Source organism: Felis catus, chromosome A1 (assembly GCF_018350175.1).
Source record: "Felis catus isolate Fca126 chromosome A1, F.catus_Fca126_mat1.0, whole genome shotgun sequence".
Taxonomy (NCBI): domain Eukaryota; kingdom Metazoa; phylum Chordata; class Mammalia; order Carnivora; family Felidae; genus Felis; species Felis catus.
Genome location: NC_058368.1, coordinates 237,676,751 through 237,701,784, shown reverse-complemented (window position 1 = coordinate 237,701,784; position 25,034 = coordinate 237,676,751). Strand labels below are relative to the sequence as shown.

The following is a 25,034-nucleotide window of genomic DNA, read 5'->3' as shown; positions in this document are numbered from 1 at the left end:
CATTTTATCCACTCTCTTGTATGTCCAGTGACTTCATGGAAGACAAGAAATTCCGTACCTGATTCTCTGTTCACCATCTACCTCAGCGCCATGCACAGTTAAGTGCTTAATAAATGTCTTTTGATGATACAGATGGTCACGTGGAGGATAATGGTGCTTAACTTCCTCCTGGGAGTTTATATATTTTGAGAGAGCTGCACCTCCTGAATCAAATTATGAGCTGGAAAATCAGTTTCTTCCTATCTTTGGTGAACCACAAGGTTAGTGACTTAATGAAGGGTAAGATAATTAACAGTGTGCTGGACAAAGTTCCACATTCCCCCCGCTAAATACTCACCTCTGGTTCACAGAGGTGTAATTGGGCCACACCATTTGCATGCTACGTGCTCCTAATTGTAGATCCAGAATAACTCAGCTCATCAATGAATTTCGTATGAAATCACAGTGTTTAAAATGGCGGAGTAGTTTTTTAGATTAACATCAGGTGCTGATAAAAGAAAGCTTCATTTCGCCAATGGTGAACTTTATCATTCTTAACGAAACATACACTTCTGATCGTTATATCCCATGATCTGTCCTCGCTTCTGCCTTCGGAACGCTACGTTTATTACAGACAGCACAAGCACAGGGTGGAGTCATAATGAGTTGGTGCCCATCGGGCCTTTACTGTGAAGCATGGAGAGAAGGAGAGCAGGGACCATCCTTGGATTCCATATGACCTGTCTGAAGGTCATCCTAGTTCCAGGCCGTGCTCACAGTAGGTGACCACCTCGTGGGCAGGGCCTTGACATCTCTGGGAGCCAAGGCACTGTTAAATCGGGAATGGGCTCAAAGTAGGAGTTAGAGATCAGACCTTAGGATAGCAATTCAATGTCATATTCTGAGTATGTCAGGTGAAAGTTGGGTTGAAGGCCCCAAGTTCGTTCATTTATGCATCCACCCACCCACCCATCTAATCATCCATCCCTCCCTCCCTCCCTCCCTCCATCCACTCATTCCACAAATACTGGCCGTACACTTACTGTGTCCCAGCTCTTATCAGGTCTTAGGGACGCAGGGCAGCTATGAATGAGGATTCTGTGGCCTTTTGGCTCCTGGACCTCATCTTCAGGGGCACCCAGGCTGCCAGACCGAAGAGGGCAAGAGAGTTCTAGACTCCGCTTCCTGTGAACTCCAGGTACCTAATGTTCAGAGAGGGGACCACAGCAAGGTGGACGCTTTATGTCATCTTGATTACACTGCCAGCTCAAAATTTGCTGGGAGAAAGCAGTGTACCATTTCTGAAAATTCACTCTAAGGTCTTCATCATTTTTCACCTTCTCCCTTTTCTTGAGGCAGTGTTTTGGGCAGCTGCATGCTACCAAGAGTGTGGAAACAAAGTACAGCCACCGGCTCTGTACTGGGTGAGCCTCTGTCCTCATGGCCCTTACGTCTCCCTCATCACACCAGGATCGGAGGACTCCGTCAGCAACCCCATCATAGCGACGTGGACCCAGAGGCCACGTGCCCTCACCACCGCCTGGCCGCCTCTCTGACTGCAGGTGGGAACGGGGCTCCGATGGTGCCTTCTCCTTGCACCCCTACCCTCTGCATGGGACAGCTGCGGAGGCAAACCAGGAAGCCGGCCCTCCTCCCGGGACACAGCTGGGAGGGTCACAGCCTGATGTCTGGGGCAGAAGACCTGGCTTTGACCGCCAAGCTGCCCCGGAGTATTCACTGCACTTCTCTGACCTGGGATGTCATCGTCATATGACCAGTGAGGAGGACACTCCCACCATACCGAGCGGCTGGGATGACTTTCCCCCGAGTCAAGGCTCCAGCACAGCAACAGGGTGGGCACAAATGTCATTTCCCGTGTCCTTTCAAGAAATGTACCTCCTCCTTCGTTCCACAGGGAGAAAAGCCTTTTTTAATCTTTGCCTTAAATCGGGACTAAGTCAATCTTTGGGACTGATACCGTTAAATGCTACACTAACTCTTCCCCACTTTCCTGTCACACCGTCAAGTCAGGGGCGGTGTGGGGGCCACCGGTGTCCATTCAGAAGGGGAGGGGCCCACGGAGAGTCCCCCCATTCCACAAAAGGTCAAGACCAACGTTCTTCAATACAGTCTGTCCGCCCTCCTTTGCAGAGAGCTTTCTCCAAGGGCATCATCGATTTTCCTGGATCAGACTCAAGACGAAGAGGTGAGCTGAACCTCCCAAAACGACAGGCTATAGATCGGTATTCGGTGGAGAAGAAGAATCAAAATGTCAGTGTCTAATTAAAACTCATAAAGGAAAAATTAAATTCCATTCTTTAATGATGCCATTTATTGTCATGGATACTAAGGGGGGGGAATCATACTAATGAAAACGCCTTGAGGAAACTACACTTTGGAAATCGAAGCTTGTGGAATGTTTACACCACAGTCCTGTGGTCTGTGTATTAGTCTCAATACGTATGCCAGTGATTTGCATGAAGCAGGGAATACAAGGTCCGGAATTTATCTTCCAACTTACACATGTAGAAAATTTCAGAAAATCCTGAAGCAGCCATAGAGAGCCGTGCTGTGCTGCGCAAACAAAACCCAGAGGCCTCTATGTTTAAAAACATTTTCTAAATGTAAGGATTTTATTTTTTTAATTTTTTAAATTTTATTTATTTTTGGGAGGGAGAGAGACAGAGTGTGAGTCAGGGAGGGACAGAGAGAGACAGACAGACAGACAGACTCCGAAGCAGGCTCCAGGCTCTGAGCTGTCAGCACAGAGCCCGACGCGGGGCTCGAACCCACGCACCGTGAGATCGCGACGTGAGCCGAAGTCGGACCCTTAACCGGCTGAGCCCCCCAGGCGCCCCAAGCGTAAGGATTTTCTGAGATGGGGTTGGGTAGGGCTGGGAGCAGAGTGAGGGAACACAGCAGTCACTGTCTGTTAGCAAGCCTGCGGTTTCGGCACAAAATAGGAGACGTGCTTGAAACCCGTCCTCCAGTTTAGCCAAATGAAAGTGCCACACACGCTTTCCCGAAGAATTAAGTTAATTGGCTTTGCTGTAAGGTTGGTGTCCTTCCTGCTGGAAGCTTTCCCAGGTCTTTCTGGGCGTCGGTGCCCCCCAGACTCCCCGGTCACCCTGTTAGCCCAGACTTTAATTAGCTCTGGCGTCCTCTTTATAATGATAAATGCAGAGATGATAAATATCTCAGCCATCAGCGCTGAATATCATTAACACCTCCCCACTGCCGAATCGATCACTGTCACCCCGGTGCCTGCGTGCAGCGGGGCACATGGCGGCCCGCCAGAGCGCCTTCCAGAGCACCAGCAGCCCAGACTTGGTGGGGTTTTCCTCCCCATATGCTTTTCTCCATCTTTTGCTGAATATTTGTTTGGCAACCAGAGTTCCAATATATTTCCAGCTGAGATGATAACTATTTTGGGTCAATAAGCAAATAGCTAATTTAGAGCAAAATAAATACCAATGAGGAATTATTCTCCAAGCATCAAGATCTGAAAGAGAGTCAATGTAATGAATATAGCTGGCCTGTTTCAAAACCGGAAGAGCTACTCTGAAGCCGTCTAGAAGTCGGCTTTATAAAGAAAATGTCAATCTATAACCCCCACTTAAATGATGTTAGATTTTTCTTTTCAGTATCTGGAAGCACGAAGTACTCTTGTGCCCACAGTTGGAGGGCTGTTCCCGCCTGGAAACTGATGGGTCCAGAAGGATGAAACATCGTCCCCTTCTGCAGAACCCTCTCCAGCTCCGGCTGCTGACGGCCCTGGTGTCCCTCTCGCAGCAGCTGCAAAACACCCCCTGTCACTTGCACGGAGTCGGCCTCACAAGCAATTTGAAGGTGGGGAGGGTGTTTTCTTTTGATCTTTCTCATTGCCGGTGAGACACAGTGTTAGTCTCAACATGGGAACAACGATACCGATTCTCCCCGTGTTCCCTTTCGGGTACCCCACGTGCCCCTGACCTCTCTCATCTCATCCTGACGTCACTCTTTTCCCCTCCCTCCCTCCACCCCACCTGACCATCCCCATGCCACACCCAACGTCCAATTGGCTAGGACATGTGACACCCACAAGAGGAGGCTCGAGGTCTTTGTGACCAGTGTCCAGACTACTCTCACGATAAGGGCACCATGGGACCTACAGATCTGCCTCCTTCCCAAGCCACAGCACGATTGCATCTTGACCACGTGGTCCAAGATTCAGGGCATCAGCCCCTGGAGAGGTGTGCGCGAACACAGGAGCTCGAAGGGTGTGGTCCAGCGTATTGTGGATATGCTGCTCATGTCTTCCTGCCTTCAACACAGGCTTCCAGAAGAGTGAGGCAAGGAAGCGGACAGTTTTCTCCCCCAGTCTGCCTCTTGCCCTGTTCCCCATCTTGGAAGCAGGTGCCCCCGACAGCACAGCCTTCATCATGGGAACCGGTGTCCAGGAAGGCATCTCAGCACAGCACCCCCTGCCACGTCCTGCCCGTGCAGCTCCTCAGCGACGTGCCTGTACCGAGCATGTCCACTGTCCTTCATCTCCGGCCCCACCTGGGGCTCAGCCTTAGTCTTCCCGTGAACGAATGGAGCCACCCCCTGGCGGACCCTGGCTCTCGGTCCCCACGCCCAGCCTTCTCCAGTCCCTTCTCGCACAGCACCCAGGGTGGTCTTTGGAAGCCACACGTCTGGCCACACAACTCCTGTACTGAAAATATTTCAGAGTTTTTCTTTCTCATCAAGAAAGACATCTAAAGTTCCAGATGAGCCTCCAGAGCCCCTGGGCTGTGCCCGCACCTCTTTCCCGTGTCCTTTGTGCCCCAGCCTTCCTTCACCTTACTCCAGTCACAAGTTCTTTCCCTTCTCCCTCCTCCGCTGAAATCCTCCGTGAGTATTTAATTTGCCCAGAGCCCCTGTCCACCTGCTTTTCTGGGTGACGCCTGCTCAGCAGTGTCCATGTGACACAGGACGCACCCTATACCGTGTGGTGCAGCAACAGAGAGACAGTTCTAGTCTCTTCACCGATGCGTAGACTTTGCATCTTGTTGGTGTCTTGGGTCAATGTCCTTACCTGCAAAGTGAAAATAGTGATGTTAGTCACTTCTTCGGGAGGTCATCGGAGTAAGTGAGCTTACGTGTGTAAGATGTTTGGACCACTTGCACACTAACACAATACATGTTTATTAGACTTACCGTTTACGGACTTGATATGTTAATAAGGGACCTTAGAATAGATGTCACACATTCACAGGAGCTTTCTTAGAGCCGGTGGTAAATCTTATTTTCCAAAGCTGACTGCACCATCTCCTCCCATCCCACGTGCTCTCCCCTCAACGGGACCTTGCCCCTCTCCCACTCTGAGGTGAAGTTTTTTGTTGTTGTTTTTCCCCGTTGACTATGGGAGGAACCTATGACTGCTCAGACCAAGCCAGCTCAGTGTAAAGGCCACTGCAACCGTCCGGTTAGAGCCTTCAGCTAGCCTGGAAGCTTCCTCTCCTTGCCTCTTGGGACGCTTGCCCTCGGTACGTTCCCTCTGGACACACGCGTGCCAGGAGAAGTCCCACGCGGAGAGTGGCCACACTGTGGCTCCCTGGCCGAGGGCTGAGCAACCAGGCCACAGCCAGAGCCAACGCCAGATGTGTGAGCACGCCATCTTGCACGCCAACACGGTGGAGATCCAGCCCCAGCAACCCACGGAACCGCCAGCGCTAAAACTGAATTGCTGTCTTCAGCCACTGAGTTTTGGGGTGACTTATTATGCAGCGATCAGAATGTAGCCACTACCTGGGTCCCGTGTGGTCACTGAAGTGAGATCCAGTCATCACTGTCCCTTCAAGCACCGCCTGGTTGTCGCGAGTCCAAAGTGAGGGCGGTGGCCAGTTGGTTTTGTTTCCAGCTGTGGATGTAGCCCGGTGCCTCCTGGGACTTCAGTAAACACCTGCAGAAGAAATGAATGAAGAAGTGCTTCGTTCTAATAGTTCTAGTGCCTGGCACCGCCTCTCCTCTTGGCTGGCAGGATGGATTCGGTGAGCGATGATCTGTGGAGAGCCCGAGAGTAGGTTTCTGGGAGCCTTGCAGGTTGAGCGCCTAAAAGACCACCCTAGACACAGACCCTCAAGCCCACGGATGGGCTCTGCTCGTCCCAGAGTTCCAGACCCATCTATTTCTGGGATGAATTTAATAATTATTTCAATCAATAATAAAAGTTGACATCAGAGTGAAGAAAACTTCACAAAGACAATCTTGAGTGCCCAGGCAAAGCAGTTAAACTTCAGATTACATTTTTAAAATTCCAATACCGCTATTCTACTTGTCAGATTAATAATTTAAAGGCAGATCAGCCCCCAAAAGACAATGAAGGTAAACTGCTCTCCGTTCTCGTAAAGCATTGTCTGTCATTGAGAGCTACATTTTAAAGTTACAGTTTTGTTAAAATGAACATCTTAACTTTCCGTTTTATAGCAATACTTCCGTTCTCAACGGAAAATCATAAAAGCAATGTTACTTAAAGTTGCAAAGTAATTTATTTCTAAAATAAATACAGGTAAATTGAATTCCATCCGACTATAGGTTAAATATTTTATTTTGTTAGTATAATGGAAACAGAAAATAAAAGGAGACAAAATGTTTTGTTACCTTGGTGCCTATTAAGATCTTGGCATCCTTTCTAGAGAGTGCTAGCCAATTTCAATAACATCGGGAACATGAGGAAATAAATTAGACATTTTAATTGTGAGATTATAACATACTGATGGAAGAGATGGGAAGGAGCCAAAACAAATTTTAATGACAAAACAACAATCTAAGCAAAGTAGAAAACATTGGACTCTGTGGGCTTTGAAGGAAAATAAAGAAATGAAATCAGTAGCACCTCGAAGTGTATGAGGCCAGTAAACTGGAGAGAGCATAAATCGTGAGTGACATTCACAGATGTATTCTAGATAATGCAGACTGCTTGAAGCAGTAAATCAAAGGCATAATTGGGGAAATGTTCATAAAGCTTGAATAATTGATGCATTAGGTGGAGACAGGAGAATTGCATCCTTCAGGAAAATTTAGAGATTTCAAAGTAAAGACGCACGGTGACCAGTCGTAAATGGCCACTAGCAAGGACTCACACGATTGAAAAGAGTTTAGTTGGGTAACATGACCGTGGGTGAGTCAGCCTTGGATGAAAGAATTTTACTTGTTGGCTTTGCAAACAATAGGTCTATTCTCAGGACGCCCAGAACTCAGCGGTGGGAGAGCCTGGCGGAAGTTGTTGATGCTGTTAGAATCGGATTAGCCCTCGATTGTCACCTTCCTGAGACACACAGCCACACGTCTCCAGACCTGACCGAACGCGGTGAAGACAGATGAGCCGCGGTCGTGTTTACGCAGGAACCGCATCCCTCATGCAAGCATGTGACGCGGGGCAGCACAAATGCTTACCGAGAACAAACTCCTGCCATCAAAACATAGAGCATTACTATCTCTCCAGAAAGTTCTGTTGGGCCTCCTCTCAAGGGATAGGCCCTTCCGCAGGCCCACGTTGATCTGACTTGTATTTTGCCGGTTCCAGAATTTCATGTGAGTGGAATTACACATTTCTTCTCATTTATGTCTGGGCTCTTCTGTTCACCATGAGGCTGTGAGGTGTACCTGTGTTGGGAGCATCAGTAATTCACTTGTTTTCATAGCCGAATATTCTTTCATGGTATGAATGCATGGCGATTTGTTTACACATCGATAGATCTAGCTAACGTATCTATCAGTATCTATCCATTGATAGAATAAAGCTGCTGTGAACATTTTGGTACTAGTCATTTTCATGGATGTAAGTTTTCATTTCTCCGACGTAAGGACTTAGGAGTGGCTCACGTAGCAGGTGCATGTTTAACGTTACAATTGCTTCACGTGAGGACTGTCCCGCTGTCTACTCCCCAGAAGTGTGCAAGGGCTCTGTTGGCTTCGTCCTCTCTGGCCGTTGGCACCGTTCATCCTTTTAAGTTGTACAGAGATCTGAGGTCGTTGTGAATGTGCTGTATACACACCTGATGACTCACAACCCTGGACATCTTTCAAGAGCAGACTGCCATGTATGTACCTTCTTTTGAGGCGTATCTGTTCAAATAGCTTGTCCACTTTTCAGTTAGGATGGTCGTCCCATTACAAGGCGTTTCTAACACAATAGCGTCAGGAACTGTAATCCCCGTGCTCTGCCTTCCATCCCCAGAACTTACTTATTTTATAACTGGAAGTCTGTACTTTCTGACCCTCTTCGGCCCTGCCTCTGGCACCGCCAGCCTGTGCTCTGGGTCTGAGTTCTGTTTTTCTTTGTCATTTCTGTCCCCTCTTTTGTTTCTACGTATACATGAGATCACGTGGGATTTGTCCTTCTCTTCTTGAGAAATAAGTTTTCCTGCTGGTTCTTTTTGCATATGTGTGTATATATCTATGCATCGCACAGATGCAGTTTGTAAAATGCATGCATGCCTGTGCCCCCCCCCCCCCGCCCGCCCTGTGTGCACAAAGGCTTGTATCCGGATGTTACACATGTATGAAAATCCCTGACCCAAGTCTTTGGTCACACACCTGTGCTGTGACTCTTTCCTCCAGACTGTGGTTGTGCTGTTTCGTGTACTTGATTGGCATTGCCTTCTGACGATTAGAACGTTCTAGAGTGGATATAGCCCAGCTCATCCTTTGCCTGATACCAACATAAGCAGACCAGCTCTGTCATGTCTTTGCAGGGCACATCTATCCTGTCCTCCCACTTTTAGTATCTGTCTTTATATACGAAACACGCCTCTGAGAGACAGAATTTAGTTGGGTCCAACTTGCCTAACCAGTCTGAAATTTCGGCCTTATAATTCACTTTCTGTGTGTGATGATTGAGTTAAATCAACCATTTCACTCTTCATTTATTATTTAGCCATGATATGCTTTTTTGTTTGTCTGTCTGTTCATTGCTATTTTTTTTTCTTGGATTCATAGTTAAAATTTTTTATTTCATCTATTACCTTCTCATCTAAAACTCTTATTACATTTCATGTTTACTATAAGGTTATTTACATTCAATATTGTACATCTTCACATTTTATTTCATTTTTAATTTTTTAACGAGTATTTATTTTTGAGAGGGAGACAGAGTGTGAGCAGGGGAAGGGCAGAGAGAGAGGGGGACACAGAATCCGAAGCAAGCTCCATGCTCCGAGCTGTCAGCACAGAGCTGGACACAGGGCTCGAAGCCATGGACCCCGGGATCATGACCCGAGCCGAAGTTGGATGCTCAACTGACTGAGTCACCCCTGGGCCCCACATCTTTACATTCTAGACTTCTTACTTTATGCCGGATATTTCCCACTGTCTGCATCCAATTTGTTACATTTTGACGTGGGAAGTAGACGATCACCAGGTGAGAGCTGGGGAATCATGGGACTCCCCACCTGCATTTCACTTTCTTGCCCTGCGTGTGATACACTGAATGAAAACCACTGCTTCCGTGTTTTGTCGAGTTTTGTAGCTGGCTGTGGCGGGAGTCTGCTGCTGTCTCAATTATGCCATTATAGTTGGAATCTGGCCTACTAATTTCATTGGGGCCCTTGAGGTAAAGAGTTTTAATCTTCACGCTTTACGAGTTTTAAGAAGTAAGTGGTCGTATTATTTGATCTAAGAGAAGAAGAGGAGAGAATAGGTAAAAATTTGACAATTAGCCGGTTAATTTAGTCAAGGTCGATAACTGATTCAGATCATTCGGTTCCTGGAGTTAAATCCTTTGGCTTGAAATAATCAAGCTGACTTTTCTTTATTAAATAACAAGGTATTTATTGAATCTCTGCTTTACCTACTATCATGTAAACATAGTTCAAGACATAATCTTTGTATCAGGAAGTGACTACAGTTTCAAAACGATCGTGTCTGCTCCTTTTGTTGACTTATCATCAGCCCCGTATTTATACAGGTCAGTAAGCAAATTATTTTTGTTGATTTAAGAACCTCTCAAGAGGACCTTGGGCTTAACATGCATCCTAACAGGAAATAGAACACTAACCGGCTGAAGAATCAACAACTTTCTTTGGGCCTGTAAGAGAGGAGAGGCCACAGGGAAGACGGCTGCCCACAGGTGGGAGAGACCAGTGACTCAGCCAGTTATGGCTTCCTGGAGAAGGAGCCCAGAGTAGGAACCAGAACAAGAGTGGAAAACCTGAACTACAGTTGAAGAATTCCTAGAGGCTCAGGGTGGACAATTCTGGGAGTTAAGAGCTCCAAGGGGACCCAGTCGTAGAGGGACTCCCACAATATTGTGAGATTTACCCCCAGGGGCTTGACCAGTTCCCCACAGTAAATACTAGAACGCAATCCCCTCAGACTTCCAGCAGGGGATGTGGGAAAGGAGCCATTTAGAAAGTCACTGCAGCTTTCTGTCGTTCTGAACAAAGCCTGCCCCGTGAGAAAGGGGCTGACAGAGCCCGATCTGCTAGAGTATTATCAGAGCCTAGGTGACCCAGGGGAAGGGGACTACCCAGGCCCTGTCAGCTCCAGCCTTCTACGTGGGACAAGGGAAGTACCCAAATACAACCCACTCTAGCCAACCAGCCCCGGTCAACAAGGGAGGAAAACACAGAGGGACACGGTCTGGGAGCATGCACTCACTAAAACCCCAAGACTTAACCAGAGGAGTAGAAAACACCCCTCTCCCCACTGCTCACTGCCACACTGGAGATGCTCACTTACAGCAGTTCCTTTTACCTCGTACAGCGTGTCAAAACTCACAAGGCAGACTAAAAGGCAAAAACCAATTTGAAGAGACAGAGCAAGCATCAGAGCGTTCGACAAGGCAAGGATGTTGGAATGATCACACGGGGAGTGTAAACCAACCGGGATTCACACGCTAAGGGCTCTGATGGACAAGGGGAATGCAAGGGCAGGTGGCCATGGGAGCGGAGAGGGGCGAACGTGAAGAAAGAATCCAAAGACGTGCTAGAGATCAAAACCCCTTTTAGAAATGAAGAATGCCTTTGATGGGCTGATGAGTGGACTGGCTACGGCTGAGGAAAGAGCATCTGGATTTGAGGTTATGTCAACTGAAACTTCAAAAACTGAAAAGAGAACAAGACGAAAAACAAAAAACAAGCAAACAAAAAATGCCCACAGGATACCCAGGGACTGTGGGGCGACTACAAAGGTGTAATACCTAGAACAGAAATGCCAGGAGAAGCAAGAGAGGAACAGAAGAGAATATTTGCAGCAATCACGACTTCCAGTTTTCCCACGTGAATGTCAGACCCCAGATCGCAGTGCAGGATGCTCAGAGAACACCACCAAGAGGGGCCAGTGGCACCAAGACCAGATCCGGGCACATCACCTTCAAGCTGCACAAAATCGAAGTGAAAGAAAAAAATCTTGAAGGAAACCAGAAAACCAAAAACGAAACACCTTACTTACAGAGAAACGAATGTAAGAATTTCCTCCGACTTGTACTCAGAAGGCATGAAAGCAGGAAAGGAACAGAGCAAGATATTTAAATCGCTGAGAGACACAAAACTGAAAACAAAAACTTGGGGTTCTGCAAAATTATGCTTCAAAAGTGAAGGAGAAGTAAAGACTTTCCCAGAAAAACGAAAACTGAGGAAATTTATTGCCAGTAGACTTGCCTTGCAAGAAATGTTGAAAGAAGTTTTTTGACGGAGGAGAAGACTAAAAGAAAAGAAGAATAAAAAAGACTAAGAGAGAAGATTTAAAAAACCTCCCAAAACCACAACAAAGATACTCAGCTCAACATAAAGAAACGAAAAGCATTGGAGAATGAGTAAGTGAAGGTAAAATAAAAAACTTGGTTTTTTTATTTTTAATTGATGTATATGCAACAATGTATCTGATTCTTATCTTATGTATATATCTTATGCGTGTGTATATATTCATATCCATGAAAAGACGTGTGCTTACGCAGCTTATATATAAGTAAAACAGGGGCTCCTGGGTGGCTCAGTGAGTTGAGCATCCAACTTCGGCTCAGGTCATGATCTCGCGGTTCTTGAGTTCGAGCCCCATGTCGGGCTCTGTGCTGACACCTCAGAGCCTGGAGCCTGCTTCCGATTCTGCGTCTCCCTCTCTCTCCCTGCTCCTCCCCTGCTCACACTGTGTCTAGCTCTCAAAAAAAAAAAAATAAATGTAAAAAAATTTTTAAGTAAAATAAATAACAGTCACTGTACAAGCGATGAGAGGTAGCAATTAAGATGTTTTTATTATAAGATATTTTCACTACCTGTGAATTAGTGTAGCATTATTTGGAAGTGGATGTGTGGCTCGCTTGTGAATGTGTACTACGAATGCCAGGGGGACCACGACAAAAGTAAACTAAAAAGAAGTATGACTCACATGCTAAGTAAAGAGATAAAATGGAATCATGCAAAATACTCCACTCAAACCACAAAGAGGAAAGGGCGACAAATTCAGTAGACATTACTCCAGCTATACCAATAACCACCGAGCCTCAGTGGTCCAAATACCTTGACTAAATAACAGAGACTGTCAGAGTGGATCAGAAACAAGACACAGGTACACACCATCCAGAAGAAACCCGCTGTGATTATAAGACACGTATGGAGTAAAAGTAAATAGATGGAGAAAAGCATACCAGGCTGGCACTAACCAGAAGAAAGGAAGCAAAGCTATATTAATTTCAGACAGAGAAAATTCAAAACAAAAATAGTTATCAAGGATAGAAAAGGGGGTATTACATAGTTAAAAGGGGCCACTTCGCCAAGAAGACATAGGATCTGTATACCTAAAACAGAGCATCGAACCACATGGGGCAAAAGCTAACAGGACTGCAAAGAGAAAAAGAAAAACCCACTGCCACAGTTGAACACTTAACCATCCTTCCATCACAAACAGACAGATCCAGAAGGCAGAATATCGTAAGGGCATAACTGGACTGAACGACACCATTAGTCAACAGGGCCTAACTGACATCTGTAGACTATTTCACCCAACAATACAGAACACACTCTTCTCAAACACACATGGAACATTCACCGAGACCGACCACCTTCTGGGCCTTAGGACACACACAAACACAAAAGAGCAGAAGTCACACAACACCTTCGTTCAGACCACATGGAATTGAACTAGAAATAAGTAACAGGAAGAGAGCTAGAAAATCCCTAAACGCATTCAACCACACACTTCCAATTAACACATGCGTCAAGGAAAACACATAAAGAGTAATTTAAAAATAAACACATTTAATAATAATAATTAAAACACATTAATAATTTAAACACATAAAGAGTAATTTAAAAATATTTTGAAAAATATTTTATTTTAAAAATATTTTGAAATAGGGGAGTCGGTTTGAGCGTCCGATCTCAGCTCAGGTCATGATCTCACCGTTTGTGAGTTTAAACCCACATCGGCTCACTGCTGTCAGCGCAGAGCCCACTTCGGATCCTCTGTCCCCCTCTCTCTCTCTGCCCCTCCCTCCCTCTCTGCCCATCCCCTCCTCATGCTCTATCAAAAATAAATAAGCATTAAAAATATTTTGAGGTAAATGAAAATGAAAACACAATTTATCAGCGTTTGTGGGATGCAGTGAAAGCAATGTTAGACAGAAATTTATAGCTTTAAATGCACATATTGAAAAAGAAACAAAGATCCGAAATCAATGTGGGAACTAGAAAAAGAAATTAAGAAAAGAAATTAAACCCAAAGTAAACAGAAGTAAAGAGATAGTAAGAATTAGAGAAGAAGTCAACAAAACTGAAAACAGGAAATCAATAGAGAAAAACAATGAAAGCAAAAGCTAGTGTTTTTGAAAAAAGCAATAAAACCAATAAGTGTATGTTGGGCTACCTGAGAAAGAGAGAGGACACAAATCGCTAGTATCAGAAAGGAAAGAGAAAACATAACTACAGGTCCTATAGATATTAAAAGGATAATAACCAAATACTATGAACAATTCTAAAACCACTAATTTGATACCCTAGCTGAAATGAACCAATTCCTTTAAAAACACAATCTGCCAGAACTCACACAAGAAGAAATAAATTAATAAGCCTATATCTGTAAAGAAATTACGTAAAAAAGTCAACAACCTTTCAAAACCCAGATAGGTTCACGGATTAATTCTACCAAACATTTAAGGAAGAAATTATACCCATTCTCTACAATCTCTTTCAGAGGTTAGAAGCAGATGGGATACTTTCTAACTCATTCTATAATGCCAGCATTACCCTAATACTAAACCAGACAAATCATTACCAGCAAAGGAAAACTACAGACCAGTATCTCTCCCAAACGCAGATGCAAAAACCACTCCAGAAAATATTAGCAAATTAAATCCAAGAATGTATAAAAATAATTAACACCACAATCAAGTGGAATTTATCTCAGCTATGCAAAGCTAGTCTGGCATTCAAAAATCATTTAATGTAATACATCATACCAACAAGCTAAAAAAGAAAAATCACACTATCATGTCAATAGATGGGCAAAAAGCATTTGACAAAAATCCACCACTGATTCATGATAAAAACTTAGTGAAGTAGAACTGGGAGAGGAACAGCCTCGACTTGAAAAAGAATATTAACCAAACAAAACAAACACACAAACAAGCAAAAAGAACTCAGTCAACAACATACTCGATGATGGGAAACTGGAGGCTTTTCCAATAAGAGTAGGACCAAAGCAAAAATGTCCCCTCTCACCACCCCTTTTCAACATCGTACTGGGAGTACTAGCTAGTGCAATAAGAAAAGAAAAGAAAAGGAAACACAAGTATACAGATTGAGAAGGAAAAAATAAAATTGACTTCGATCACAGATGCCATGATTGTCTACGTAGATAATTCAGAAGAGTCTACCAAAAACTCCAGGAAACAATAACCATAAAATCAAGGTTCAGGATACAAGGTTAATACACAAAATTCAATTATCCTATATGCCAATGCGAAACAAGTAGAATTTGAAATTAAAAGCACAATACAATTAATATTAGCATTGTAAACAACGAACGTTGTGGACATAAAGCTAACAAGATATGTAAAAGGTTTATATGAAGACCTACAAAACTCTGATGAACGAAATCAAAGAAGTAAATGAGTGGAGAGATATCACATGTTCATTTGTAGGAAGACTCAACATCGTCAAGATGTCAGTCTTTTCAACTTGGCCCATAGATTCGATGCAATCCCAATCAAAATTCCAGCAAGTTATTTTGTGGATACCAAAACATTGACCCCAACGTTTATACGGAGAGGCAAAAAAGCAGAATAGCCAATGCAATCCTGAAGCAGAACAAAGTTGGAAGGTTCACACCACTTGACTTAATAACTTGCTATAAAGTGACAACAACCAAGAACAGACAAATAGGTCGATGAAACACCATAGAAAGCCCAGAAATAGACCCACATACATAGAGGCAATTGACCTTTGACAAAGAGCAAAGACAATCCTTTCAACAACTGGTGCTGGGACAACCGGATGTCCACATGTACACGCAGAAAAAAATGAATACAGACACAGTCCTCACACTCTTCATAAAACTTAGCTCAAAACGGATCACAGACTTAAATGTAAAACACAAAACTAGAACACTCCTGGAATAAGAGAAAACCCAACTGACTTTGCGTACGTCTTTTTCCATGGATCAAAGGCACGATCCGTGAAAGAAAGAACTGATTAGCCGGACCTAACATTAAAAGCTTCTGCTCTGCGAAAGAAGCGTCTAGAAAAGGAGAAGATGAGCCAGTGCTGGAAGAAGATAGTTGCCAAAGACGCGTCTGACGAAGCACTCGCATCCCACAGACACAAAGAACTTTTGACACTCCACAACAAGAAAATAAACAACCTGGTTAATCAACGGATGAAAGACGGCAACGGTCGCTTCACCAAAGACGACATACAGAAGGCCGGCGGGCATACGGGAAGATGCTCTGTGTCACATGTCACTCGGCAAATGCGAGTTAAAAAACAAAAACCAAGCAGCGAAATACCATTATACACGTATGGCCAAAATCTGGAACGCTGACAAAGCAAAGGCTGGCGGGGGCGTGGAGCACGAGGGTCTCTCACTCATCGCTGGTGGGGGTGCCACGCGGTGCAGCCACTTTGGGAGACAGTTTGGCGGTTTCTTACGAAAGGAAACGTGATCTCTCTGGAGTAACTGGTCTCCTTCCAGACTTTCCCCCTCCTCTGGTTCAAGATGGTCCCTGAGTGAAGGTGGGGAGAGGGGTGGTCAGATGATCCCGTGATGGTGGGGGTGGAAAGGAGCCTGGCTGCCTCGCTGGGTCCTTGAGGTGGATCGTCTGACCCAGAGAGCGCACGGAGCACCGCTAAGATACAAAAGTGCCATCTGGTCATCTGGAGCAAGACGCTGCCATCTTGCTCCAGAGTCAACCTCTTTACCATTCGTATCGCTTCCAAAAAATCTTTGTGGCCTCCTGTCCCACCACCAATTCGCCAGGTGTCTCCACATCTCCACACCCGTGCACAGAGACCAGATGGCATGAGAGGGTGGCAGGCATCCGCGAGCTGAGCCCCAGTCTGGCCCGTCTGCCACTGCTCCCCCTGCCCCACCCTGGTGGGGCAGCCAGGTGCTGGGCTTCTTCAAGAAGCATGTCCCCCTGACCCCACCACGAATTGTGCCTAGAGTCCCTGCACCAGCCTGAACATACCTGCCCTGCTCTATGCCTGCCTCTTCCCGCTGTCTCCATTCACTTCTCCTTCCAGGTAGTCCCAGTGCATGTCCTCCCTCGAGACACTTCCCCTCCTGCTTGGCGTGGCTCTGAAAACACACAGGGCCCCTTCTTTCCATGGTGAGAGAAGGTCCTGGGCTGCTCAGCCTGACCTGCCTTTGTCAGGCTTAGACGACGTGGAACCAGAGGTAAAACAAACTGTTTCAATATGCAAAATACGTGCCCCTGTTGTTGAGGGCGAACCCACCAAGTGTAAGAGTGCGATTAAACCCCATCGTCCTCGGCTGCCCGAAGGCTCCAACGTTCGGTTCACGTGGCCCATGCCTGGCAGCTTCCAAGTACGATCATCCACCTTCTGTCCCTCTGTCCGTGTTATCAGTGCACCCATTTTGTCTACCGTTTAAGAACAGGGCCATTGGATTTAACTCAACCACACCCCATGCGGATATCTGACTCCCGTTACTAGAATTGTGCTATAAAAAAGAACGGCACTCACGGTTCTTATTTGCCGAATGCTTTCCGGGTCCCAGTGCCTCAGAACAGACGGGCTCCGAGGCTCACCCGTGATCACCCACTCTTCACATGGAGAAGGGTCGTGGGGCTCCCAGGAGCTGAGCTCGCTGCAGAAGGTCACACACTTAATAAGTCAGGGAGCTGAAATGCCACGATCTGTAGGCTGGATTGATTGACAACTTGATGTGTTCACTCTCAAAAATATATTAGCATCACAAGTGCGAAGCTCTGCAGGTGAACTCTCAGCAGAAGCTTCTCCGGGCACGCTGTGACCCTGTCACACAGCAAGTGGCACCTGGAGTTGAGAGCGGTCCTTGTGAGCACCCAGCACACCGGCGCTTCCTGCTGACTTACCTGTCGCAGGCAGAGCAGAAACCAGTCCTCATTACCGCGGGTCTCGCCGGGGTGGTCTGGGACCCCACACACACGTGACGGGTAGAGAAACAGTTTCTATGCACCAAGCACCAATGAAAGCCAGCAGACAGGCGTCCTACGACTTCACATTCTTCAGGGAGGACTCAGAACATGACAAGAAGATCTCTTGGAGAAAGCAATTTATAAGTTTACTGTAAACGTAGGATTCCAACAAAACTAGCCCATTTTTTAAACCACACAGATGCACATATTCACATAAGTACATGTACAAGAACGTCCAGGCCGGGCCAGCGCTTGTGCAGGTGGGCACAGCCCCACTTCCCAGCCACTCAGGTGGATCCAGGCACGAACAGCGCCCCCTGGAGGTGCCCAGCCCACCCACGGGGTCTGACGGGCAACAGGGCGCTAGCCATTACTCCCTCCCAGCGGCGGAGTCGTGGCTGGCCTTCACTTGCCAAAAATGAGCTCCATGACGCTCTCAATCCGTTCCAATGAGCATACGTTACTTTTAGAGTCAGAAAAATGTAAATTCATGTTCATTTTGAAAAAATATATATAAGGAAGCCCATCACAGAAGATGAAATAGGATTTCTGGGGCGCCTGGGTGGCTCGGTTGGTTAAGCGTCCGACTTCGGCTCAGGTCATGATCTCACGGTCCCTGAGTTCGAGCCCCACGTCGAGCTCTGTGCTGACAGCTCAGAGCCTGGAGCCTGTTTCGGATTCTGTGTCTCCCTCTCTCTCCGCCCCTCCCCTGTTCATGCTCTGTCTCTCTCTGTCTCAAGAATAAATAAACGTTAAAAAAAATTAAAAAAAAAAAGAAATAGGATTTCTTCTACTGTTTGCACTGGGTCAGTAGAATTCGAAATTACAGTCATTGAGGACAAGCGTGATCATTATAATTTTTTAAAAGCATCTGTAAGTACACTTTAAAAAATATATAGTGTGTGTGTACTTGCCCGTGAGTTTCTGGGGGGGGGGGGAAGGGCAAAATTGGTGTTAAAGACCACAGCTCACGTGGCTTATTTAAAAGGGTGGATAGCCGGCACCCCTTTCACTTTTCCCTTTGCGGAATGTTGACCCCGCTATTATGACAGAAAGACAACCACCCAACCTAATAGGCCCTTTATTTGCTAATCAAACCTCTCATTAACAATTAATTGGATCAAAAGTTCATAGGCCATTATTGCTGTGTCAATTAGATGCAAAAGACCCAGGAGGCTGAAATGGAATGACTGCTCGGTGATAAATAATTTCCAGCGGTGACTCCCCTGACTGCTCGGAGGTCACGGTGCTGGCCGCAGAGGCCGCACCGGGTGCCCCTCTGACGGGACGGAGGCCGTGTGTCTTATCAGACATGCTAATTTAAGCTCCGTAATCTAAAACGTGTGAAACACCATCTCGGGGCAAACGGTAGATGTTGCGGCCGTGTCTCTACCTGAGCCCTACGGACGGTCTGTGTCCCTCTGGACGGAACGCGTCCCGCCCCGGGGTCTGGTCCAGGCGGTGCCTCGTGACCGTGTGGCATCGTGGGCGCCCTAACTGCCGGCCGCCTGGGGACGGACGACCTCCTGACCCCATAACTGGAAAAGCAGAACCACGCACCTTTCCCGACCACTTATTTGCCCGTCCTCTTCGGGAGGGGTGGGGTCTGAAGCGTTACTCGATCTCCAAGATTGCAATTCCACACCGAGGTCATTAGATTCGAATGAGTCATGTTGTTTCCCGGCCAACGGGTAGGCGTCTCGGTTAGAAAAATAAGGGACGATCAACAAAATTTCGACTTACCGGAGGCAGGAGAAGGCTTTGACCGTAGAAAGCGCTGCAGAAGAACGTGAAATGCGGGTTCTCGCTGGGTGTTAGCACCGTGCCTAATGTGTGGCCACCCAGCAGATGGGAAGAGGTTCTTTCCACTTTCTGTGCTCTGTGGGAACCTTGCCGAAGGGTAGACATTGCGTGAAAATGCCTGACGTGGACGGCCCACCGATTAAACTCAGTGTAGGCAGGAAGTCCAACCAGAGCTCCTTACAAAATTGTGGGCTGTGCACCCTTTTTTCAAAATCCTGTTTGCACTTCATTATGTGAGGCCGTGGCGGGCTCTGTTCAAGCGAGACGGCGTTCTCCAGCTGATAACACCACGAGCCGGCCTGGGGGAACGATTCCACCTTTGTCCCCTCGGTCAACACGTCCTCCTTGTATGGGACTGGCTCTGTTCTTCCCACTAAGCGCCGAGAGGCAGGTGCGGCCACACGGCTCCCCAGTGGTCACTGGGGACAAGGCTCGGCCTACGCAACCCGCTCGCCCCGCTCGCCATGGATACGTCCAGACGGAGGGAGGCGTGGATGAGGTTGGGAGACAGAGCCTTATTCACCGCTCTGGAAAGCACGCAGACAGATCTTAGCCCACTTCCTGGAAGGCCGTGAGGACCACATCACTCTAGGGGCGATCAGGGAAATGGCCAGCCGGCCACACCCACCTGGGCCTGTCCACCTGTGACGGTCAATTTTACATCCACCAGGGCCACAGGCACCCGGGGTATTTGCTCGAACCTGATTCAGGCTGTGTCTGTGAGGCTGTTTCTGGGTGAGGTTAGCATTTGAGTCAGTGAAGCAGGTTGTCCTCTCTGACGAGGGTGGGCCTCGTCCAGCGCTCCGAGGGCCCGGACGGAAAAAAAGGCAGAGGAGAGGAGAATTCACTCTCTGCCCGACTTCTGCATCTGGGACACTGGTCTTCACCTGGCCCCGGGCCGGGGCCCACACCACTGGCTCCCCTTCAGACGGCGGCAGCAGCTTCCTTGGTCCCCAGTTTGCAAACAGCGAGTGATGGCAGACCAGACGCATAAAGCCCGCCAGTGCTGCTGTTGCCCCGAAACCGGACCGAGGCAGCGCCCTCCCTCTTCCCGCGCCGGCAGCCTGGAAGCCCTGTCCGGCGGCACCTGGGCCTTTCTGAAGGGCACCTCTCCCACTCCCTTGCTTGTCTCAGGACACAGCGTGAGCAGCGAACGGTTACACATATTTGCCCAATGGAATTAAATTTCAGCGGAAGAGGGAAGTCACACGAGGGCCGTGCTAAGGCAAGATTAGAGATCTCTGATCAAGAAATGTAAACCAGCTGTAATGTGGCCTGGGGAGACTGAATCAACCGAAACGTTGGTTTTGCTTTGCGGCTCATGCTCCCGCTGCGGGGGGCGTGTCCAGGAACCTTCAGGAAGCGAAGGCCGAAGCCCGGCTCACGTAAAGGCAGCGATGGGTGCGGAGGCTGCTGGGACGCTCGCTGGCTCAGTGCCTTGAGCAGGGCCAGCCCGCGGCCGCCTGCCCGCCACCTTGCACACGGACGCGAGGGTCGCTCGGAACAAGCTTCGTCACGAGGCTGAGTGTTTGGGGGTCTCGAGCGCCGAGAGCCCTGGAACAGAAGAAGACAGCGGAAGAGCACAGGTGTGAGTGAGCGTGCAATGCGGGGCCCTTGCTAAGACTGTGCCTGTAAGGTGGGGGTCAGGCTGCACAGGAGCGGGAACCGTCACCCAAGAGAAAGAAGCCACTTTGTGGACGGTGGTGCATTTCTTTCCTTCTTGCTCCTGATGGTGAGCTGCCCTGGTGGGGGCCGGGGGCCCCACAGGGGGAGAGAAGGACCAGAACAGCAGGCCCCAGGAAACGAGGGAGCATTCAGCACGCCGTGGGGACAGAGCGCATGCAGCTGGGAGCACGTGTGGGACACCAGCGCCTCTTCGAACGCGTGCGGACGGCTCTCCAAGTACAGTAAAGGCATCATCGTCACCGCATACTTCCTCCCTCAACGGATGCTCAAAATGTGCCGCTCTCAAATTTGAGCTTCAAACATTTCGACGTCCCGCAGGCTTCAAAACGTCGAGAGTCCTTTCTCAGCGCGAGCCTGGGGCGTTCAATGTCCGTGTGTACGTTTAGATCCATGGCTGTCCTCCTGCGGCAAAGGGCATCGCTGCTGATCCTTTACGTCCATTTCCTGCTGCTCCAGGACGGGCACACCGGTGCCACAGAAGACATCGGCCGGTTCCTGTGCCCCCAGACACGGCCTTCTGGTGGTTATGATTTACACCACAGAGAAATCCCTTTCCTCCATACTTGTCTTTGGATTTTTTAAAACGATTTTCACTGCTAAGGCAAAAAGGGGATTTGAAAGATCAAATAGATACACCATATAGTGTTGAGTTCCTATTTCCTCGTTGTCGAGACTCCAGCGGAAACCTTCTGGGTGAACTCTGTTTCTGGTGTCATACCCTGATTGTCCAAATTTCAATTGCACCCGCCCAACCTTGCCAGCGGCACCCGTGGGGGGACGTCAGGTGGGTCTGAGCACAGCCGAGGGTGGCCTTTGGCCGCGGAGCTCGGCGGTGCGGCGTCCGGCCTGAACGGCCTCCCCGTTCAGCCAGCGCACGTCACACATCACAGCCCTGGGGGCCTTCCCGCCGTGGGCGCGCGGGCTCGCCGTCCCCTCTGTGCGCTCGGTGGCCCACAGAGGTGACCCCGCCAACACGCAGGCCTCCCGCCCGGCCTTCAGCACGGGCCCCACTGGGCTCTGTTACCTGTGAAATAACCAGATTTGGGGCCCCTGGCAGAACGAAAAATGCCCATCTACGGAGACGTTGAAAACAAAGGCTCAGAGCCGCTGATGGAACCGACCTGCCCTTCCTCTGGCTCCGGCTAGCCTCCCTGTGAATATTTTATCACCATGGACCCAAATTATAGACCCTGAATGTGGTGGGTTGTCCACAGGCTTGTACGAGCCTCAGCCTGGTCGAGGCAACGGAACCCAGGCCAGCCGGTGGGGTGAGGGTGGCCGCAAAGGTGAAGGGAAAGGTGGGTCGCCCACCAGACTGGGACATCCACCCGACTGGGGCGCCCACAAGAACTTAGCAGCAGCGACCTGGTTACTCTGCCTGGGGGAGGAACAGAGGAGGTGATGTGAGCAGAGCCCGAGGCTGATGGGGATGATGAATCTGGAGACCAGGCCCTCAGAAAGGGGGCCCGTTTGCAGTCCGTGGACCTCAGAGGACAGGCATGTGATGACGGAGGGAGAATCAGCCATAGCAGAGAAGAGGAGGAGAAATCTCCTGGCCTCTCCTTCCTCCCACGCCCCAGGATCCTGCCAGCACCTGCCCAGGGGTCTGCCATTCATGGCCATGACGGGCCAGACCAGTGGGCAAGGGGGACCTGGGAGGGGCCATGGGGGAAGAAGGTGGGGGAACCTGGGGGTGCGGGGTGCACGCCAGCAATCCCGGGCCCAGCTGGATCTGACAGTATCCAGCCTGAGTCTGTATTGTGTCTGGTCAGCGTTCCCGGATTGTCACCACCACTGACGGAAAACACTAGAAGGTTCGGGGTGTTGGTTCTACTCTGACTCTGGCAAGCTCGCACGAGGCATTCCCTGTGTCACTTTGTGCTAAGTCACTGCTGTAAGTCCTGCCATATCCAGGGGTCAGACTTCTGGGAAGTAGGCTGGTCACAATCTGACACAGATCTGGAAGTCAGCCAGAAAGGCGCTAAATTTGGGGGCGAGGGCTCGTCCTGGCTCTTGGGGGTGCGGGGGGAATACTCCCTCGGGATTCAGTGTGGGCTTGGTACTGGGGGTGATGCTCACGTCCCCAGGAGCCACAGCCCCACTCTATCACGCAGAGACCCGGGATTTCGGGGGACAGGCGCGTGGGGTGGTTGCAAAACAGGGTCAGAGCACCAACAGCAGTAAAGAATGGCTGTCTGCAGACAGAAACAAGAGAAGCCTCCTCGCGCACGGGGCCGAGCTCGCTCCCAGCAGGCCGCACCTGCACACTTGGCCCCACGACTGGGACTAGAAGGGACACCGCCCAGCACAGCTGTGGGCCACACACAGATCTCTGGGGGTTGGAGTTCCGCTGTTATTTTTGTTTATTGAGCTTCTGTTCTGTTTTGTCTTTTCTGTGTAGGGATTTTCACCTTCCCACTCCCAGGCATGTGATAAAATCCAAAGCTACGGGAGAGCCTGTGTCAGTCCGTGAGCCCCACCGTCAAAAGCAACGCATGGGAAATTAAAACACCCCGGGAAGCCAAAGCACATTGAGATTTACTCCCGGTCACCGGTGCTTTATTTTAGAAAGCGAACCAGACAAATGAATGGCGCAGCGCTGAGGTTACCAAGAGGTTCTTCATCCAGAGGTGTCCTAATTGCCTGTAACACGGGCTTTAGATTCCCTCTCCCGGCACCACGACCCGTGTGCCTCTCCATCAGCCTCGCTCGCCGCGTCGAACCTCACGTTCTCTCCCGGCCGGCCGGTCTGGAAAGAAGTGACCTCAGGAGAAACGGACACTGGGCGAGGACAGCTCAGGCTCATGTGCAAGCAGCCCATCTCTCCGGACCTTTTCCAGACAGTTCTCGTGGTAGCCTACCCAATAACCTCCCCGCCCCATGAGCACCACAAGCCAAACATTTCAAGCGTTTTCAAACAGGCACGTTTAACGAAAGGGTTGCAGTTGTGACAGTAACAGATCATGCTAAGTGCCGCGGCAAGGCCCTGGGGCGCCGCGGTGAGCCCCCCACGACCCACTGTGACACCTGCCCCAGCCTCTCCGAGGGCCAGGCCTGGGCTTCGTTTTGCTTTGTTTGCTCAATGGGGATAAAAGTGATACTCACCTCGTGGGTTTCCGAGCAAATACAGAGATTCAGATGAAGAAGTCTGACAAGGGCTGGAGTACGGGACGATCCAACAAGGAGCCAATGTCCCTGCAGGCTGTTGCTACCGTTCATTAAAGCGAACTTTCCACACGAAATCTGCCATTCAGACTCCCAGCGATCATGGCTATGTCTCCCCCCGTGATGAAGGCGAGAAGGTTACATACGAGCCCCCGGATCCCGTATGGTTCCTCTGTTAATTGCGGAAATACCTGTTTCAGAGCTGGGGAGGAAGCCACAGGGCACCAAGGGTTTTCTGGTTTTGTTTTGCTTTTAGCATCGAGACATTTCCCACCTTGTCCAGTGACGTTTGGTGGGGCTCTTGGAGCAGTGTCACCGCCAGGACCGCGTCCCCCACTCTGAGCAGCCGAGAGCGAGCAGGCCGTGTGAACGCAAGACCAGAGGGCCCGAGCACAGAGCGCGGAAAGACACGTGTGGGTGGTCAGGGCCCTGGACTCTGGTCCCGGGGCGTACCCTCTGTCCCAGTCAGCGTCTGCCTCTTCCGTGCCTCTCCACCGCTCGCTCGGGGAGCACTGCTCAGAGCGGGAGACTTTACAGGCCTCCCTCTACCTGTGACTTCCACCCGCAGGTCTAGCCCCAGAAGGAAGTGTGGGGGTCCTGGGCAGTTTCCCGAAGGAAAAGCTACTTGTGACCTGCAGACACTGGAAAATGGAAAGCGTGGCCCCAGGAGGCATTCCAGGGGGAGGCCGGGACACTGCACCAGAGCCACAGGCCCAGGCTTCACTCAGCGTCCCCGCGCCCGGACTCTGAGGGACAGGCCACGCGTGCAGAGTCTACAAACGTTGCAAGGAGAGCGAGGGCGTTT

General features: G+C 49.1%; 1 long non-coding RNA gene across 7 annotated transcripts in view; it reads right to left on the bottom strand.

Annotated features, from left to right (window-relative positions):
* Positions 1 to 2,718: 2,718 nt before the first annotated feature.
* The window catches only part of LOC109492370, a 33,147-nt gene continuing 10,831 nt past the window's right edge, over positions 2,719 to 25,034 (bottom strand). For 4 of the 7 annotated variants that reach the window (XR_006586571.1, XR_006586583.1, XR_006586572.1 and 1 more), the window contains 5 exons: positions 24,170 to 24,401; positions 19,319 to 20,932; positions 17,513 to 17,698; positions 5,752 to 5,905; positions 2,719 to 5,038 (listed from right to left, as the gene is read on the bottom strand). This is a non-coding gene — a long non-coding RNA (uncharacterized LOC109492370). Of the gene's footprint in view, positions 5,039 to 5,751; positions 5,906 to 17,141; positions 17,266 to 17,512; positions 17,699 to 19,318; positions 20,933 to 24,169; positions 24,432 to 25,034 lie in introns of all 7 variants that reach the window. The other 3 variants (XR_006586576.1, XR_006586573.1, XR_006586578.1) reach the window with 3 other exon arrangements.